The sequence below is a fragment of the Lynx canadensis genome, chromosome E2 (assembly GCF_007474595.2).
Source record: "Lynx canadensis isolate LIC74 chromosome E2, mLynCan4.pri.v2, whole genome shotgun sequence".
Taxonomy (NCBI): Eukaryota; Metazoa; Chordata; class Mammalia; order Carnivora; family Felidae; genus Lynx; species Lynx canadensis.
The window spans coordinates 20319516-20340394 of NC_044317.1; the positions used below are offsets into that span (position 1 = coordinate 20319516).

Sequence of the window (20879 nt, forward strand, 5' to 3'; positions counted from 1 at the left end):
TTTAAAAAAAAAAAGCTTCACCAATGAGTATCTTTGAAAAAAAAAAAGAAACCCAAATCAAAAAAAAGAGAGAACTTTCCAACTTTATATTCTTACAAATATATTCAGTATATAAATGTAGGTTACTCCACCTAAATATATACACAATGAACTTTGCACTACTTTGAGCTCATTCATGCATTCGTTCACTCAATCACATAAGAGATATTCAGGCAGATCACATGAGGAAGACAGAGAAATAAAATAGTGTCTTAATCTTCAAGTAGAAGGAATTGTCTCTTCCTGTTTTTGGTGATATTGACTACGTTTTATGAAAATAAAGTGTTTGCTGTAAAAGATTTAGTAAATACAAAAGGAATCACAAGGAAGGAAGAAATAGGCCTGAAATCTCCATACTCAGAAGAATTCACTGTGGGAATGTTTATCCATTTCCTTCCTGTTACTTCTGGGAGTGGTGCAGGCACGTGTACAGGGCTGGCTGAAAACAGGGTTTGAGGTGGGGCGGGGGGTGGAGACACCGAACCAAATGAAAGCAGGGCGAGAGCTTTGCAACTCCTAATGAGTTTGGACTTTTCCCTTTGGTGATGGGACAGATGGATGAATTAATGGCAAGGGAGTGGTGCACTTTAAATACCTGGAATCTCTTTTCTCCTGCCTCCTATAGGAAACAGGAGCTTTACCTGGCTGGAAGGGTGTGTCAAAGAAGATACAAACGATATTTGGTGTCCCTAGCCAGGCTCTGTGCTAAGTGCTTGACATGGATTTCACTTCCTCCCCTAACAACGCTTTGGGTGGGAGATCCCACCGTGCCCCTTTGGCAGAGGATTCAGCTACTGATGCTTCAGGAAAATCCATATGCAGGAGGTCAGCCAGCTAGCTCACAATTGATGCGATTAGGATTTGAACCCAAACCATCTGGCTACAAGAGTCCCACTGCAATTATCTATTGTTGTATAACAAACCAAGCTGAAATTTAGCAGCCAAAAGCCACACCCATTTTATCGCAGTTGGAAATCCAGGCAGGGCTCAGCTTGGCTGGGTGTTTCTTCTCCTTATGGCACTGGCTAAGGTCACCTACTGATATTCACCTGGTGGCTGGGCTTTTTGGGGGGAGGGAGGTCCGAAATGACTTCACTCACTTACTTTGTGCCTTGTCTGGGATCGCTGGGAGGGCGGGTGTAGCTGGGACTATTGACTGAAGCAATGGCCTCTTCAGGATGGTGGTATCATCTCAGGGTATCTGGACTACTTACATGGCAGTTCAGGGCTCCCCAAGGCACTCGCAAATAGAAGCTGCCTTCGGGGTGCCTGGGTGGCTCAGTCGGTTAAGCCTCCAACTGCAGCTCAGGTGACGATCTCGCAGTTCGTGGGTTTCAGCTCTGCATCAGGCTCTGCACTTTGAGTGCAGAGCCTGCTTGGGATTCTCTCTTTCTCCCTCTCTTTCTGCACCCCCCCCCCCCACTTGTGTTCTCAATGTCTCTCTCAAAATGCATACATAAACTTAAAAAAAAAAAAAGCTTCCGGTGTCTTAAAGCTTGGAAAGTGGCACAGGCCACTGCTGACATTCTTCTATTGACCAAACAGTCACAATCCACCTGGAATCAAGGGGATGGACATAGATCATCGCTCTTCAACACCATCTGTGGCCATCCTTAATCTCCGCACATCTCAATACTTAATCACTGAGGAGACAGTGAGAGCCTGTCTGAATTGCTGGATTGTCTAGCTGGCTGATTGATTAATCTGTTAATCAAACGCACATTGGACAACTATCATGTGTTGGACACCAGGCTATAACAAAACAACAGACGAGGTGTCCACCCTCAGGCACTTAGACTCGAACAAAGTGGCTAATCGTCACTGAGTAACAAACAGGGAAGACCGTGGGGCATCAGGTGCCAGGATGGACATGAGCCAGCTGAGGACTTCTAGGGAGGTGACTCTGGACAGCTTCTTCAGGGAGGCCTTGCTGACAGGTGGGGTTTCACCTACCAGTTGACAGAGGAACAGAGGACTCATCCTCTAGAAAGAAGAAAGAGCAAGTCCCCAAACTCTCAAGTGGGAAAGGACTTCGTGAATCTATGGAACCAAGAAGAAACTAATATGCCAGAAGGATGGTGGAAGAGGTGGGGTGTGGTCCCAGCAAACAGAGCAGTGGGTAGGAGCCAGACCACCCAAAGCTTCATAGACCAGAGATATTTCATTTCATCTCCCTGCCAAGCAGAAGCCACTGGGTTTTGGGCAGGGGGTGTAGCATGATCTAACAATGTTCACCTTTTCAGTGCATAGCTACAAAGTGCTGTGTGACTTTGAGCTGGACATAAACCTCTCTGGGCCTATTTTCACACTTGTAGTAAATGGGTTTGAGTGAATTGCAGTGATCTTTTCAGCTTCGGTATCTTGACTCTGCATGTCCCTTGTTTACATTCGCACCTGGGACTGGCCCATCTTCACTTTGCAAGGAAATAAGCTACCTCTCGGACATCCTCCCCAGTCCTTCCTTCACGAATGTACCTGCCTGAGCCCATGTGTCAACACCAGCCCGACCAAGACATTTTATCCACAATTGTGCAGATTAGAGGAGGAGGCAGAGATTAGAAACGGCAGGGCTTGCACATTCCGACGGTTCTTAACTTGATTTAAACTTTTGACCTGTAATGCTTCCCAGCTGTTTTGGAGTCACACATCCCATCTTGATTAGACTCGCCCCCAAAAGTGATCCAAACAGAGGGGGTTGTTTCAGGGACCCATCACCCTGCCTGGCCCTGGGGTTTGCAATTCCTGGCTGAAGGTGGTCATGGCCCCCAAGCCTTTTGCTTAACACAGCCCAGCAGCAAGGGCTCGCTCTCTTCCCCTCTCACTCTGTGCACACGGGGGCCACCTTTTTAACAATCTGTTTTTACAATGTGGAGAAAGAGGTGGGAGCAGGGGACGAGCCAGAGTCCCTGCCCCCCCACACTTAATGTACCCCAGGTGGCGGGAGTTAACTGGGAAAGCTTGGGGCTCGGATTCCAAAGTACACATTGAAATAAATGAAAACCAACTGGAGTTGCAATGGGCAGAGGCACAAGAAGAAATTTCATCTTCGAGGTTATTTTTTCTTTCTTTCTTTTTTTTTTTGTTCAGAATGCTAATCACGGGGTGAACTCAGAAGGAATGTGCTTTCTCAAGATGAATTTCCTAACATGGTAGAAAATGGACAGAATCCAGGAAGCAGCTCTGTCTATTGCCTGGGGATGGATGTCTGCGTGCTGGCCACGAAGGGTGACCTCTCCATCCATCACCGGGGATGGAGCCCTGGCGCCTGCGGCCCACAGGATTCGGGGAGAGAGCTAAAAGTCCTCAAGTTTCTCCTGATTCTCTAGGAGCCAGAAATTCAGAGCCCTGGGTCCCACATTTGGTTTCTCTGAAAATAAGCTTTCAGGTGATTCTTTTTGTACGTGATGAGAAAATGCCCCAGGAACTCATATTTTTGTTCTGCGTGTTTCCTAGCATCTACTCAACTAAAGCACAACAACGTATTTATGTAAATTTGTGCAAATCAGCTGACAAAGATTTCCTATTATTTATTTCATGGACTCCATTCACTGGGCCACCCTGGAAATTTACGGCCGTACAATTGTTTGGAGACAGTGTATGTGGCAGGTTATGGAAACCAAACCTCCAGTCAGAACAAACCACCTTCACCATTTGGAAGCGTTGACAGGTCCCCGCTCACCTGGGCTCTCCTACTGAGCCTGGTTCCTGAGGGCCTTCCTTCAGCTCCTGACTCAGCCAACTTTCTCATCTTGGTTACCACAGACTCTCTTCTTGCATGGTTGATTCCAGTCCCCCTGATTCTGTGGCTCTTCCCCAAACGTACCGGGCAAGTTCTTAATCCCTTTGCATGCTCTGTTCCCTCTGGCTGCGAGAGTTTCCTCATGTACCCCGAAGTCCCTCACTCCATCCGCCCTTGAAAGCACATGCTCCCTGGAAAGCCTTCTCAGTGGTTTCAGGTACAATTATTTCCTGTTATTTCTCACTGCGAATATGACATTAGGCCCATTGTAAGAGGATCCCATTTTGTGAGCCTTTTGAGGGTAGGCGCCCTGGTCCATCTCTGTTTCTCACAGTCCTTGCCCAATGCCTGCACAAAATAAACGCAAAATAAATGTTTTCTGATTGAATTGGAGCGCTTAATAAATATAAAACTTTATATAAAGATCCAGTTTACAAATAACAGTAATTTCTAATGAACTCTACAAGCATTTTTTGAGCGTCTGCACATCCAGGCATTGGGTGACAGCTTCAGCTATCAGGGCACGGCGTGGGTTGGTGTTTTATGTTGCCATAACACAGGTGCAGACATCACCATAGCTGGGACCCACCGGTTCCTCTCTTCTCCGTGACGTTTTCCTCAGCTCCTTCCTGACTCCTGAGCATGCCCAGTGAGCCACACTGGGGAAAGATTTCACAGGGCTGGGACTGTCAGCCCCAGGGGCAAGGTGACCAGTGTTTTATTACATGATTACCATGGACAAGGTCCCATGCCTCAGTCACTTCATTCTTAAACCTCATACCGTTCCAGAAAGAATCCAAAGAAGGAGACTGTTATAAGTTCTGTTTTCCATATGAAGAAATGGAAGCTTAGAGACGTTGTCATTGGCCTAAGATCATTCATCTACTGATTATATGTCTAGAAATCTCTAAAGACCCAGAACTCGACTTTGAAGCCTAGACTTCTTTCACTGATCCCTGACGACCTTGTGTTCACTACTCCCACCCCTGCCTCAAGCAAAGTTCCTTACAATAAACAAATATATTTAATTGACCCTACAGGTGCATAACTATGTATATCTTGTTGGTGAAAGGGCATCATCAGGTTCAACTCTATTTTTTATGCCATACTTCTTTTTTATGATGCACTCTGGGACTTCCAGATGCATTCAAAACTTCCCTAGGTGTTCATTCATAAGGCAGATTCTATCTGCAGAGGAGGGTTCAGGGGACACAGAAGTGTTGGCATCAGACTCTGGTCCTCCAATGAAAAGCTTCTGCAAGGAAAACTGGACGTGGCTTGATGCTGAGGCTATGAGACACTCACCATCAAGAGGGAAGCCAGGGATTCAGCCAATGTGTGCAGGACTCTTGGGACATCATATCCATCACCCCTCTGTTCTATCTACTGTGTGGGTGGAGGGAGGTTTTCTTTTATAGTATTTTATTTTATTATTATTATTTTTTACTTTTCATTTGGATGTGACCCATCTTGTCAGCCCATTCTTTTATGCCCATGCATACAAATTAATTCTGTGGGTAATTCTGATAGAAAATTTGATGAGTTGGCCAGAGAAACTTCAGCAAGAGAAATTAAATTAAAAGTAGTAATTTTAAGAGAGGAGAAAAATAAAATGACAGTTTTGATCATTTCAGGCCCAGGGCATTGGATGGAGACGACATTTCAGCATTCTAATTCATTTCCTCATTTTCATTCTTTATTTAAATTGCCACTGCATCTGGAAGGAGGCTTTTCAGCCCATCCTGAACTTGCAGGAAGTGGAGGAGGTTTTGCTGCCCGGGTTTGTTCACTAGATGGCGTGGCTCAGACTACTTATCTGCGTTGCCCGGATTCAGCTGGCTCAGGAAGCCATCACTGGACTCCTGTCAAATTTCTGTTAATTTCATTTGGGACAAACAGCATGCCCCTAAGAGTATAAGAAGTCGGGGGATTCTTTGATTCTCGAAGCAGGAGTTATTGCTGGAGAAGTGCCTGCTACTGGATTAGGAAAGATTCATAGAGCCCGACAGTACCTTGTAGATCATCGTGTCCATCTGTGGTTTCCAGACTTATTCGTTAGAGTAAAACACTTTCCTCAGCAAAATGCTATGCAGAACCAAATACGTAACACAGGAAATAGCATAGCTCCTGTGGTTGCTTTCTGGAACCCTTGGGATTCGAGAACTATTGATCTTATGCCTTCCCTCCCTCCCTCCCTTCTCTTCCTTCTTCTCTCCCTTTCATTTTCCAGAGTTGGAAATGGAGGATGAGAGAGGACAAGATGTTCATGGCAGATCTTGGCCCCAAACCAGTCACTGAATAATCTTTCTGTGAAGCCACTGCCTTGTTTATTTAAATCCCGCCGAGTTCCCATTAAAGGAGTCTCCAAAGAAAATGGTTCTAAATTCCCTGGGAGATACTGTTGTGGATGGAGACACGCAGTTGTTGAATCAGTGTGTTGACACTGATCATAAATTCAAACAGGACAAGTGTGACAATGATGAGTCTGTGGATTCCGGGCCAGACACTGGACAAACTCTTTCATGCCTTATTTTATTTTTCTTCACAAGAAAAATGTGAGGTTTGTTTTTCTATTCCTACTTTACAGATGAAGAAAATTAGATTCAGAGGTTAAACTTTTTGTATCAACTAATGTATTAAGGTAGGGGTGAAGCTCTTATGACAAAGAGACCCTAAAACACAGTGTCTTAAGTACAGTAGAATTTACTTCTTCCTCACATGACAGTTCACAGGAAAGTGACCCAGGGCAGCTGGGTGTGGCTGGGCTCATTCCAAACTATGGCTTCTATCTCTGTATCTAATATGGCTTTACCAGATCCTTTCACCTCCCAAACATCAGAGAAGCCATATAGCGAGTAAATGACGGGGCCCAGATTTGAACCAAGGCTTATGTGATTTGAAAGGCTGGTGTTAACTGACCACCGGACAAACTTCCCACGTTACTGGGGCACCTGGGTGGCTCAGTCAGTTGAATGTCCCACTTCAGCTCAGGTCATGATCTCACAGTTTGTGGGTTTGAGCTCCGTGTCAGGCTCTTTACTGACAGCTTGGAACCTGGAGCCTGCTTTGGATTCTGTGTCTCCCTCTCTCCCTCTGCCCCTCCTCAGCTCATGCTCACTCTCTCTCTCACTCTCTCTCTCTCAAAACTAAACTAAAAACAAAACAAAACAAAACTCCCAACTTCCTCCATTACTTCCATGCCCAATCATTACAGAGCAAATATAACAACCAACTCCCACCATCTAAGGCATCATGGTTAGTTGTGGTAGCCAGCCTGCAAGATGGCTTCCAATCATTCCTACCTGTGGTATCCATGCCCTTGCGTAGTTCCCTCTCACAAGAATGGGGCCAGCCTGTGTGGTCAACAGAATATCATGGATATCATCGACAATACCTTTTGAGGAGGCTAAGTCCCCAAAGATACTGAACTTTCTGCTTAGCTCTTTCTTGGATCCCTAGCTCTGGGGAAGCCAGCATCATGCTGGAGGACACTCTAGCAGCCTTATGGAGAGGTCCACATGATAAGGAACTGAGGCCTTCCAACAGCACCCAGCACCAGCTGGCCAGCCGTGTGAGTGCACCGCCTTGGAAGTAGATCCTGCGGTCTCAGACAAGCCCGTGGAGAGCTGCGCCCTAGCCCGATCCCGAGTGTAACGTCCTCAAACCTCCCGCACCAGAATCAATCAGTAAAGCTGCGCCCAGATCCCTTGCCTCATGGAAAATATGTGAGATAATAAATGTTTATTTTTATTTTATGCCACTAAATTTCATGGTAATTTGTTATGCAGCTATAAATAGCTAATATATTAGTATAGATGGGAGGTTAAGAGGATGCATTTTTTTTTTTCTAGCCCAAACTCCAACCACCTTCTCAGGAGAGCCTTAACTGATCCCATCAGGGAAGTAGCTACTTTTCTTTCCTCTGAGTCATGGTTCCTTTACCCCATCTCATGTCACTCAAAGCTGAACTATGTATGTTTACAAGTCAGTTTCCTTCTCCAGACTGCTCTCGTTCCTCAGTGACAATGGCTTGTGTTCAGATTCTTCTTCCCTGTGGCCTAAGCGCCAGATTACATGTGTATTGAAGTGACTGCCTGAAACCTTCTACCTATCCTTCAGCTCATTTGTTTTATAATATTATGCACATATTTGCTTCAGATGTAGGCTCTAGAAACATTGTGTTGCCTTTTACATGAAGCCTCTCAGTTGCTTCTTTGTTACAGTAACAGGTTTTTAAAAATACTCTGTATAAATAAAAGATAAATCTCCTAAGGGCCAGAGATCATGCTGTTTTAGGAGCTTTTACAAATAGTTAGCACCTCCTTATTCTTGAAAATCAGGCCTGAATTCTCATCAAAACAAATGTCCCCTGGAGATCCCCAGGGCTGAGATTTTTTTTTTTTTTTAAATCACATTCCCTCTTTTCCCATTTAGAAGAGGAGAGAGGAGGCCTGTCATGACCTTGCTTGGCTCAGGTCTCCCCTGTTTCCCTGACCTGGGGGTTTCTACCTTCTGATGGACCTACCTGCTGCATTTCTGAAGCCACCCCATTTCCAGTCATGCATACAGCCTTGTGGGTAACCTTTTTGCAAAAGCACCCAAGAAGTTTCATCTAAATTTCCTTCCACGGCGCTTAATTTAGAACTGTATCAGAGGGAAGTTGGAACACATTCTGCGTCCTTTTGAAACCTAGATATTGTTCTCGGTCTTCAGACTCTAGGAAGTTAGGGAAATTTGTGTAAGTTACACGGATTTGACTTTTGGTTTAACAAAGGAAGAAGTTGAAATGTTTTCAGTGTGATTGTGGCTTAACAAATGAAAAAGGAAAAACAGGGTATTTTGTGATGGTCTACATTGTTCTCTTGTTGAAAATGCCATAGACGCAATTCCTCATGGGTATCCACATTCCCATCTTTACTGGGCCTTTGGTCAGAGACTTGAGTCTAGATTGATCTACAACCTTCCTCCTCCAAGAGTTACGTGTTCATATTAAAGAACATTAAGGAACAGATTTTCTTTTTTGCTTGTTTTTCATGATGACCTTAATTAACTCACATGGGACAGTGATTAAGATCATGTTTATGAAAACAGTCATGCATCAATGCATCATCAGAGAGAGGGGTTGTAAATTTTATCCCCCCAAACTTCCCCCACCCCAAACACATCTCAGTTATAAACATTTTCCATGCTTACCCAGATTTAAGGCTCTATCGATCCACATCATTGATTGAATAACATTGTATTCTTTGTTTTTGCTGTTAATGAAAAAATCAGCTACATGAATTCCTGTGTCACTTGTAAGATGCATTCGTATTTTTAAGACATAATGAAAAAGGAAAAGAAATATTTATCATATGTTTAAGGATGTTTGATAACTTTCTTGAGAGGTAAAGTCTCTTGATTCCTGGAGGTGATCAGGCAGAAACATGAATGGAGGTTAACGCACTGGAAAAAGGGCTCTAAAGTCCTGTCAATATGCCTGTTTCCAACACGAGACGGAAAGATCTTTGAGGAAAGGGATGATGTCATGTGCACCGCTGGGTCCCTAACACCTCGGTCGATGCCCAGCACCCAGAGTCGCTTGATAATTATTTGCTGAACGAATCAAATATCGGAGATCACAGGGCCTCCCTGATCTCTTTCGAGTTCCACCCATGCCCTCATTATCTCCCCACCTCAGAAGGCTGTTGCAAGCATCGAATGAGGTTACCATGCACCCAGAAAGTCCTGGTATAAGTTAAATTCTCAGCAAACAGATGTCTGCTCCTTCCGCTCCTCTTCACGCTCCCCCTCCTTCCATATTCTTTGCCTACTCAGGATCCTTCAACAGAAATTAAACTTTGCAGACGTATTCCCCAAGGCCTTCCCGAAGACATACTCTTTCTGGGAGAAACTGAGTTTATTGACTCTTCAGCCTTGAGAGAGCAGTACGGGGGGTGGGGGTAGGCGGTTTGGATAGGGGCTGGTAGAGGCCCTGCTCCATCAGGCTGGGCAGGGGGCAGCAGCCCATGCCACAGGATGTCCCTTTCTCCCCGCGCAGACCAAGCTTCCAGGTCGGGGGAGAGCCGGCTTTCCCTCCCACAGCGGGGCTCTTGTCACCTGCCCCCTGAATGAAGTCTAGGCTGCTGGGTATGGCACTCAAGGCCTAGTTCTTTGACCTAAGTTGTACTTCTGTCTTTGTCCTTGTACTGTATCTATCACTGGCCTGGAATGTGAGAGGGGCTGGGCACATTCATGTGGGAGATGTGAAGAAGGAATTTTTTTTTCTCCCCATCCATTTTCTTATTGAAGGGTGCTAGAACCCGGGGGACTGTGGTTTGAAGTCCAGCCCCAACCTCGTGTGCTCTCCCTCTCTGCCCATGATCATCTTCTTCCAGAACGGCCTCCATTCATGTCGTCCATCATCACTTCAGGCCCATGTGGCTCACGGCCTGCCACCTCCTTCCTGCAGCCCAACATACCTGCCTTTGCAGAGTTAGAACTTCAGTAGCTTTGGTCTGCTTTTATTAAATGCATCCAGGTGGAGATGAACCTTGTATGCTGGGCTGGAGGTGAGGGTCATTTCCCCAAAATGCAGTAGAAGCCAAAGAAGAATTTAAAGTGGGGTTGACAGTATCAGGCTTGCGTGTTCGATCACTCAGGCAGTGTTGTGGTGGGCAGATTCTGCAAGGGAGAGATGAGAGGCAGTGAAATAATTTAGGAGTTGAATCAGGCTTGGTTGGGTCTGTTGGTACTAAACCCATCCCTTACCTGTCTTTTTATTCCTGTTCCCTAGCTTCAGAGGGAAGCCGGGATACTCTGTGTCTTTGTTCCTTTCCTTCCTCCTCCTCCTTCGCTCTCTCCCTCTCCCTCAGTCTCCCTCTGTTCCTGTGTGTCTCTCTCTCTCCTTTCTATATAGGCCTTCCATGATTTCAGCTTCCCCCACATGATTCCAGACTCGGGACTCCAGTGATGTTATCTCCCCCCTTTGCCCCTGAAATCTAAGGAAGGTAGCAACTTCCTGCTGCTGTGAATCTCTGTCACCTCTGTGGATTCTCAGCTCTTCTAACACTGGTGTAACCAAATTCCTGCTTTTAGTTCCTCTTGTTCGGATACTTTCTGTGGTTTCTGTTTTTCTGTTTGGACCCTGAGATAGCAGGCTATTGAAGTCATACATGTAAAATATGTGAAGGCCTAAATAAGAGTGGCTGGAGGAGAGGAGAAGGTTTAGAGATGGCCTTAATTAAAATCCTACATAGAGTTGTAATTCCTTGTCTTCTTGACCTAAAGAGTATCCTTTGTGGGGCACGCCTGGGTGGCTCAGTTGGTTGAGCATCTGACTTCAGCTCAGGTCATGATCCAGCAGTTCATGGGTTTGAGCCCCGCATAGGGCTCTGTGCTGACAGCTCAGAGCCTGCAGCCTGCTTTGGACTCTGTGTCTCCCTTGCTCTCTGCCCCTCCTACGCTCATTCTCTCTCTCTCCCCTCTCAGAAATAAATACACATTAACAACAATTAAAAGAAACGTTAAAAAAAGAGTATCCTTTGCTATTAAGACATTCCACCATTTGGGATACTGTCCCCTAGATCTCAAATAGCATTGGTCTTTTAAGACCCCCTTGTTATGTAACTCTGCCAGTAAAGAATGATGCTTGGTCAGGCATGGATGCTTTAATTTATCACCAGTTTTCACGTTTCCATGAAATGAAACAGACAAGGAGAACAAAAGACTAAAACAGAAATGAGAAGAGAGACAAAGCATTAACCTACAAGTTAATAGACCAGGTATTTCTGGTTATTTGTTTGCTTTGGCTAAGTGTCTAACTACCTGGGTGATCTCAGGTGAGTCACTTTCCTTCTTTGGGGCTTACTTTCTCCATCTTAAAGAATATGATCCTAATGTGCCTTCCAGTCTTGGCCAAAATTCACCATACTCTCTACTGTCCTGAGAGCTTATCATGGGATCCATCCCATTGACTTGATGACTTCTCATGCTCTCAGTGACTGATCCGTGATATTAAAGCCGCATAAATGCTAATAACCTTGTTTCCCTTTGAAAAGCTATGAGAGTACAGATGGATTTTCCAGGCCCCATCTGAGCTTTGCACCCAGCAAATCAAATATCACACATTTAAATGTCCTTGGCACTCAGTGTAGACAGAAGCCTTAGCCAGACATTGCAAGGAAGGTTGGTTCATTCACCACAAAGTAGTTCAAAGTCAGACCCTCTGTTTTTGAAATGAACCAACTTGCCTCTCACCGTCTGTTTTGTAGGACCTGGAATGATACACACTCTTATTTCCATTTGCAGCCTAATCTGTTCCCAGAAATATGTACTAGAAACCAGGAGAGAAATGTCATCCTTTGGCTGGTTACCCTAAGATACCACAAGCTACCTTCTTTTTATTTTCTTATCTTTTCTGTATTTTAAATTATCATGCTTTTCTAGAAATATCTTTATTTAAACATATTTCTCTGTCTGGGAGAATGGAAAAGTGCACTTCTTCCTTGACTGGCACTAAGGTCCATGCTGGAGATGGTGTCTCCTTTTTGATTAAGCAGAATCTTTCATGGGGACCTTGGCGTCCTTGCTATGTAAATTGTATGGAGGTGTTTGTTTAGATGTTGATGGCAGCTTTCCAACCCATAACATACATGTGTAGTCTGTGGCAAACACTTTGCTTATGTTGGGGATTTCTGAGATTAAAGACACGTGGCCCCTTCCATTCAGGATTTCAAACCTGATGGGGAGAAACAGAATTGTGAATAATATATGCTATAATGTTGGTGGATTTATAGTATTGGATACCTCTGTGATCTTGCAAGTTTTACCCTCATCCTCCAAAGCCAAAGAGTGGCCATTAGTGGCCAATTACTGAATTGAAGGTGTAGAACCACTGAGTGAGCTATAAGGCGTCAGGACTAGAATTGGATCTTAATTTGCTAAATCTTTTTTTCTTTTTTTCTTATTTAAGTGAGAGCTGCATGCACATGAGTAGGGGAGAGGGGCAGAGGGAGAGAGAGAGAGAGAGAGAGAGAGAGAGAGAGAGAGAGAGAGAGAGAATCTTAAGCAGGCTGTATGCTTAGCACAGAGCCCGATACAGGACTCAATCCCACGACCCCGGAATCATGACCTGAGCTGAAATCAAGAGTCAGATACTCAACCGACTGAGCCCTCTGGGTGCCCCCTAACTTCCCAAATCTTGGCCAAAAGAGTTATTCTAATCATTTTTCCAATATGGGAGTTTATATACCTGCATGTTTGAAACAAAAGTTTCCAATATATTCAAAAGTATGACCTGTCAATTTGAAAGTGTGCCTCAAAAGTCATAAAAATGGTACACGGATCTCGTGCCAACACTTTCTCTTAAAGGAACACACCCTAGGAAGCTATAGATGCTCTCAAATGTGTATTGTATGTTCATTACAGAATTATTTGCAGTAGCCACAGGAGAAAAATACCACCTAATTGTAAAGTGTGAGTTCAGTCAATTATGGTAGGGTGATATGATAGAATGCCATGCAGTGGTGATGTAGAAAAGGACTTAATGGCAGGGAAAGAAACTTATGGTACATAATTTGATAACATAGCAGGTGATGAAATTCTGCAGGCAGTGAGATTAAATTTAAATATTTGCGTGTGTTTGTGTATGTAATATAGTGATAGATATAGATGTAGGCACACACACATATTGGAAGAAATGTAGAAGGGTATGCACACTACTTAACACTGGTTATTTCTTGATGAGGCTATGTGAAGTGACATTTTGTTTTGTGCATGTATGCTGTAATGTATGTGGATTGCTTTTAAAATCAGAAAATGTGTTGATTAAAAAAAAAATGGGACTGGTTTCCAGATATGCTGAAGCCAGGACAATTAGTGGGGGCTAGCTGTCAGAGCCACTGGAGAGATTTTGAGTCTACAGGCTTCAAAAAGCCCCTTCCAGAATGAACTCCAACTTTGACATTTGGGAATGGGCCACTTGAAAATGGACATTCCAAGCACATCTGTGTATGTAAGACTGAGGGTAGTTGTAATAAACAGATCTCTGGATGACATGGGATAGTTGGTTGGGTTGGACAGACTGAAAACGGAGAGTCTTAACCAGATGGAGTTCACGGGATGGGGGCTCATGTCAATGCTCCCATCTGCTTCAACTCCTTCTCAAGGCACTGCTGTCACAATAGGGGAGTAATTAGAATAACTCTGAAGCAAGACAACCAAGCAGTTGCTCTGACATAGTCTGACTCAGACTTCATTATTGAATCAGGATCATGGGTATGGGATGGCTCTCCTCTTACCTGATTCACGATGGGGATTTTACATTGGAGGCACAGAATGATAGTGGAACTTACTCCCTGAGACTAGTGATATACCTGAATGCATCTCAACAGTGCCCTATGAACCACTTTCTAGAGGGAAAAGTTGGAGGCTTCCTCTGCAAATAACTAAGACAACAAATTACCTATTGTTTGGGTATTTTGTGGCCCACAGTGTGCATCGATTAGATGTAGTTTCCTTGGCTCCCTTCCACCACACTCATGCCTTCTTTCCTTTTTAATTCCCAATAAGGAGGACGGATTGGCTAATCTGAATGAGTCCAGGAAAGCCACTGACGTTTTGCTGCTGGGTGTGGTGATCATATGTTAAGGCTCATCATTCCCATAACCATTCTTTTTCTTCTTCCTTCTCTACAAGTCTGGGCAGGGCCTATCCTCAGGGCCAGTTTTCTTCTTCACTCTCCAGGTTCCCTGAGTTTGCAGCTGGGCAGACAAGGGGATCAGAGCCCCTGTTTTAGTTCCACTACTAGCTTGCCATCCGGAGCAAGTATGCATTCCTCTGTGGCCTGCAGTTGTCCCATCTGTGAACCAGAGGGATAGGCTTGGTAGTCCCCAAGTTGTCTTACAGCAGGATTTCTCAACCCTATTGACATTTCGTGCTGGATAATGTCTTTGTTGTGGCGGGCTTTCTGTGCATCACACGATGTTTACCAGCACCCCCAGATAGTAACACTGCCCTCTCCCCTTATGACAACCCCAAATGTCTCCAGACATTGCCAGATGCCCCCAGAGGAGCAAGATTGCCCCTAGTTGAAAGCCACTGCATTTCTCCTAAGACTTTCTAGGTGCACTTTCACCCCCCAATTGCAGTGTTGGAAAGTAGCATGTGGTTTTCCTGATACATGTGGGCAGGTATCTCTAGAAAAGCTACATCACGGAGAGTTCAATTTAAAACTCTTGCCCTGACACACAGCCACGTTGAGAGGTCTGGCTCACCTCCAGCAGACCTCAGACACCCTGAAGGGTGGGTGTTCCCCTTAGGGACCTTTAGCACAGCCCTTCCTCCGCTTCCAGAGGAGTCAGGGAGTGAGGCCTTGTTCTGCTTCCTGGCCCCTGAGAGCCCATGGGGATTTGGGGCTTGGCTCAGAGCCCACACAGGGGAGAGGCTGGTGTGGAGGCGAGACCAGGGCAATGATGAGAGAATGCAGGAGTGGGGTTAGGCATTTCCTTAGCTTCATTGGAAACAGATGCCTAGCGGAGGTGGAGGGCTGGGGCCTGCTTCAGACCAGCGTGCTTGGCAGCTCTCCTCCCCATATCCCTCAACCCCCGCTGTCTTCCCCCCCACCCCCACAGGCACCACCAGGTGATTATTTAAGAGGAGGGCTCTGGTTTTAAGGGAAGCTATGTTTGTGTGACACAGGAATGAAATCTGTTTTCGTGAGAGCATGAGCATATGTGATAGGACTCTATACATGTGATCATAGATCACTGGGATTAAAGAACATCAGGGCAATAAGGTCCTTCACTGATCTGAGTTCAGCATCTCCATCTGAGGTCTGAAATCAAAAATAGAATCCAGGTCAGTTAATTCCCATGGTCTTTACCCATAAACACCCAAACCTCAAGTCCTCTTTTAAGATGTAACTCATTAAAATATAACTGACTACACCTGCCATTCGTGGCCTGTGCCTATGGCAGACATTACTAACTGATCACAGAACTCTTTCTTCCTGGGTCTTAATCCTGCCTCACGATCTTTTATCTACACCACAGTCTAGGTAGCTAGTACCAATCAGAGACGACATATTTGTCAGTGATTTGGTCTGTCAGGGTCTTTTTAGAGATACAGTTGACCCTTGAACTACTCCAGTCCTCTTATATGACCATTTTTTTCCATAAATACAGCAGAGTACTGCAAATGTGTTTTCTTCTCATGATTTCCTTAATTATGTTTTTTTTTTTCCTCTGGGGCATCTGGGTGGCTCAGTCAGTTAAACGTTTGACTTCGGCTCAGGTCATGATCTCACAGTTCATGGGTTTGAGCTCCGTGTCAGGCTCTGTGCTGACAGCTCAAAGCCTGGAGTCTGCTTCTGATTCTGTGTCTCCCTCTCTCTCTGCCCTTCCCCGACTCTCTCTCTCAAAAATAAATAAACATTAAAAAAAATAATGTATTCTTATCTCTAGCTTACTTTATTGTAAGAATATAGTATAAAATATCAGTTAATGAACTGTTATGTTATCAATATGGCTTTTGGTCATAGCCAGCTATTAATAGTTAAGTTTCGAAGGGGGGGCCTGAGTGGGTCAGTGGGTTAAGCCTCTGACTCTTGATTTCAGCTCAGGTCGTGATCTTGTGGTTCATGGGTATGAGCCCTGCGCCGGGCTCTGCTCTAACTGTGTGGAAACTGCTTGGGATTCTCTCTCTCTCTCTCTCTCTCTCTCTCTCTCTCTCTCTCACCCCCCTCCGCTTGTGCATGCACACTCTATTTCTTCCTCTCAAAATAAATAAACGAATAAACCTTAAAAAAATATATATAGTAGTTAAGTTTTGGAGAATCAAAAGTTATACACTGATTTTTGACTGCAGGAGGGTGTCAGAACCCCTAGCTCAGTGTTGTTCAAGGGTTGACTGTATGTGGAAGCAAGGACCTGTGGATATGTGTTCATTTGGGATTGTCTTTTTGAGAAATGATCAAAGGAAGTACGTCAGAAGTATTTGCTATTTCAGGGCTTCTCGAACTTCACTGTGTACATGAATTACCTAGGATATCTTTCTAAAATGCAGTTAAACCTGGGGAGAGTCCTGGGATTTCTGCAGCTCTAACAAGCCCCCAGGTGACGCCGATGCAGCTGGTCCACAGACCACACATTGAATAGCAAGCTGTTCACCCAATGGGTTATTTTACCACTTAGGAAACCGATTCAAGAGGCTGAAGAGAGGAGTCAAGGCTGCTTCACCATCAACATGACAAGTTGCTTGGTGCAGGAATTCCGATAACCTTTTGCTCATCATTCTGTATTTCTACTGACTTTTTTCTATCTCTCTACCCCTGCACCCATCTTGCGGTTACCAACCTGGTCAACTGGGGGCATCTCAGAACTGATGTCCACCTCCACTGTGGTGTGGTCAGACCCTGACCACAAGAAAGCACTGTTTGTCTTCACACTTCTGATCCTTCTGGAACACTCTTAAAGATCCTGCAGGAAGCCACACCCTGCTGAGAATTGAACCTTAACCTAGAGCAATGGAGTGGTTGGGTAGTCACTGAAAGGTCTATTTCCTTTGAGCGAACCTCATTTATTTATAGAAGTCCTGCTGTGCGTGTGGGGCGGCTCATCAGACCTTACATGTCCTGTGATGGCTTAAGAGAAAGGGGTGGGGCCTCATTTTTTGGTAAATCACCTCTGAGTTGAGAGACAGTTTTTAAAATCCACCCTGAATAACAGAAAAGGGAAGAGTAGTGGGGAGGGGGCATTCCTTTCTTTTTATTCAGTAATTGAGACGTCTCACCTTACACTGGCATAATTATATTGTCAAATGGAAGATGCTTCAAGTAATTAGCAACATAATTAGTCAAGCTTTTCTGCTCCTCATGTCCTCAACTAGAACAATCCTTGTATCCAGTGCCCTTTGCAGCACAGGACAGTCCTCGACAAGGAACACGTTCTTCTTCCTTTTCTTTTAATGAACAAAGAGAGAAAAGGACAACGTATGCAGGGTCTTTTAGGGATGCCTCAGAAAGGCTGCCTATTTGGTATTGGTTACCAAATAAAAACTGAATTTGGGGGAAGATACCATTAAAAAGCACATAACATGGTTTTGGTCAGGTTGTTGTTGCTGCCCTTGTTATTATTATTAATAATAGTAACACTTTCTTAGAACTTGGTTGTTCTTTCCTCGGGGTTTATGAACTTCTCTCTGACAATCTTTTCATCAAACACAAACACTTGGAAATTTTAGCTGATTTTGCAGAGCTTGTAAAGAAGTCTCTTGATGTACCAAACCCTCCCTGCCCAGAAAAGCAGAGATGTGAAGGAGGTCAAACGGGCTCTGGTCTCCTCCAAGGGATGAATCTGGGTTTTGTCCTTGCCCTTGTCCTTTGCACTTGACATATGGTCAGCATCCAGTAAATGGTGACTCCATGAGTGGTACCCAGGCCATATCAACTGGGGATAAAATGAGGCCAGGTGCTATTCACCATGTACTTGGCCAAGAGCTTCAGTGCCTTTATACACATTAGCTCATTGGCTTCTTGTAGCCTTCCCACAAGACAGATGGCATCATACTCTATTGAGAAGAAAGCCGAGGCTCAGTGAGGGTGTATTGCTAGTAAACTTGGATCATGGATTCTAACTGAAATGTCATTGGCCCCCAAGTCCACAATCTTATTATTACCCCAGTACACCAGAATGATGAAGACCATTTGTCACCCATTCCAACTCCCTTCCCCTCACCAGATTCCTCTCTACTACTCCACGACTCACTGGTGCTCTTGGATGTCAGTCTTGATGGGGCTTCCTGACTATCTGGGCTGTGGGGCCTCTGGGAGTAGTGGGGAGCTGGGGGGCTGCCATACTTTCTAGTCGACCTCAGAAACACACATATTTAGATTTGAATCTAAACGCTACATATCTGAGACAAATTATGTCATCTTTCTGAGTTTCTGATTTTCAGTCTGTTAAATGGGAATGAATATACAGACAGACATGGATTGATGGGTGGTTGAAAGAATGGAGGAATCAATGGATTGGTTAATCCAGAACAAATAATTAAGAAGAAGGTGATGGGTGAGAGGGTAGGCTGTGTTGGCATTAACGTGTATAAATGGGTAAGAGAGAGATTTCCTTTCCAGAGTTGAGGTGCTGCTACATCTTAGGGTCGGGATGAAAGGACTCAGGAGTAAAAAGCAGCCAAGATACAAGGTTAGAACCCAGCTGGGGCCTTTGTAGTTCATTTTGTCTCAGGTCAACCTCTGCCAGGTTTGTGTCAGGGAGCATAAGCTAGATGCTGCATAAAATCAGAATTCCATGGTCAAAGGTCTTTAGGAAATTTAACCTGCTCTTGGAGATTCACATAGACAAGAGCATATTAAAGCCTTTGAGAAGTCTTACAGAAACCTGTTCTATTATAAGTGTCATTACTGTTTAAAATCCAGTGATTCTGCAAACTTTGCTCACAGAGCCTATGTTTCACGTATTGCTTGTTAACTTCAAGAGGAACTATGTCCTGTAGGGTGTGAACTTGACACACGATGGCCCAGATTACAGAGCACTCTCGGTGTTACATCCACTTGCATGCGTTGGTGGTCATGGAGAATCACACACATGCTTGGGAGGCAGCCTCCCGATGATCACGTGATAGAATTAGGACTGGTATTACTGTCTCCATTTCACAGGTGAGTGACTGGGACTCAGGCAGGTGGAGCGAGTTGTCTCAGTTCGCGTGGCTTACAATGGACAAGTTGGACTCCAGTCTAGGTCTGCCGGTGCCAAGTTGGTCCTCTTAGAACCACACGTACTCCCACCGGGCAGCCACGGAGGCCTTTGGGGTCTGCTTGGTTATCTCTGGATGCCAGATCTGTCGAAATAGGTCCAGACAGCCGCATGCACTTCACTTTGTGTAATGCGGAAATGCTGAGTGCACTTCACAGCCCGACAAGCAGCTCTCCAGCAAAGGATAATGGAGCAGGAGAGAATGATCGCACTAACGAAGGCAATAATTACCCTATCCAGGACTTGTACAGCACTTGGCCGTTTTACGAGCCCCTTCACGCTTGGCGTCCTTTCTGATCATCGCAGCTACCCGATGCATAAGCGAGCCTGGCCATTTTTCCTCATCTGACACGGAAGAAAGCGGCAGTGCAGAGAGAGGTTAAGGACAGACTAAAAACTCACACAGCATGTCAGCAGCAAGCCGGTGACCCAGTGCTACCTCCTCTCTCCCGACTATTTCTAACATTCGGATTGACATCCAACAGACAACATGGTAGAAACAAAGCTTTCTCTTGCTCTTCCTTTCCTCCTTCCCACTCTGTTCTTTCCTCCTTCCTTCAAAATGAAAATTTCAAAATACAGAAATACTTAAAGAGAACCATCATCCTTTATCCTACCATCCAGAGATAACCACTGTGTATTTGCTTCTGGTAATTGTTTTCTGCACATTTTCTCTTATTTAATTTTCTCCAAAGCATAATTTTAAATGTCTGCAAAGAATTACATTTTATCTTAGTTTTACATAGCCCATCTTTTGTTGTTGGAAATGTTTTCACATTTTCTATAATTTAAATAATGTGCTAAATATCACTACACATAAATCTCTGTGCACTTGAAAAACTATTGTCCTTGAGGGGCACCTGGGTGGCTCAGTCGGTGGGGCATCTGACTCTTGGTTTCGGCTCAGGTCAGGATCTCATGGTTTGTGAGCTTGAGCCCTGCCTGGGGCTGTGCTGGCAATGAGGAGCCTGCTTGGGATTCTGTCTCTCCCTCTCTCTCTGCCCCTTCCCTGCTTGTGCTCTCTCACTCTCAAAATAAATAAACTTAAAAAAAAAAAACCCGGGGCGCCTGGGTGGCTGGGGCGCCTGGGTGGCTCAGTCGGTTAAGCGTCCGACTTCAGCCAGGTCACGATCTCGCGGTCCGTGAGTTCGAGCCCCGCGTCGGGCTCTGGGCTGATGGCTCAGAGCCTGGAGCCTGTTTTCGATTCTGTGTCTCCCTCTCTCTCTGCCCCTCCCCCGTTCATGCTCTGTCTCTCTCTGTCCCAAAAATAAATAAACGTTGAAAAAAAAAAAAACCCAAAAACTTTTGTCCTTGAGATGAATTTCCTGAAATTTTAGAGTCAGAAGGGT

General features: G+C 44.8%; 1 long non-coding RNA gene across 2 annotated transcripts in view; it reads left to right on the forward strand.

The window, feature by feature from the left end:
* The window catches only part of LOC115503390, a 386748-nt gene that overhangs the window by 200630 nt on the left and 165239 nt on the right, over positions 1-20879 (forward strand). The gene's annotated exons all lie outside the window — the stretch shown is intronic.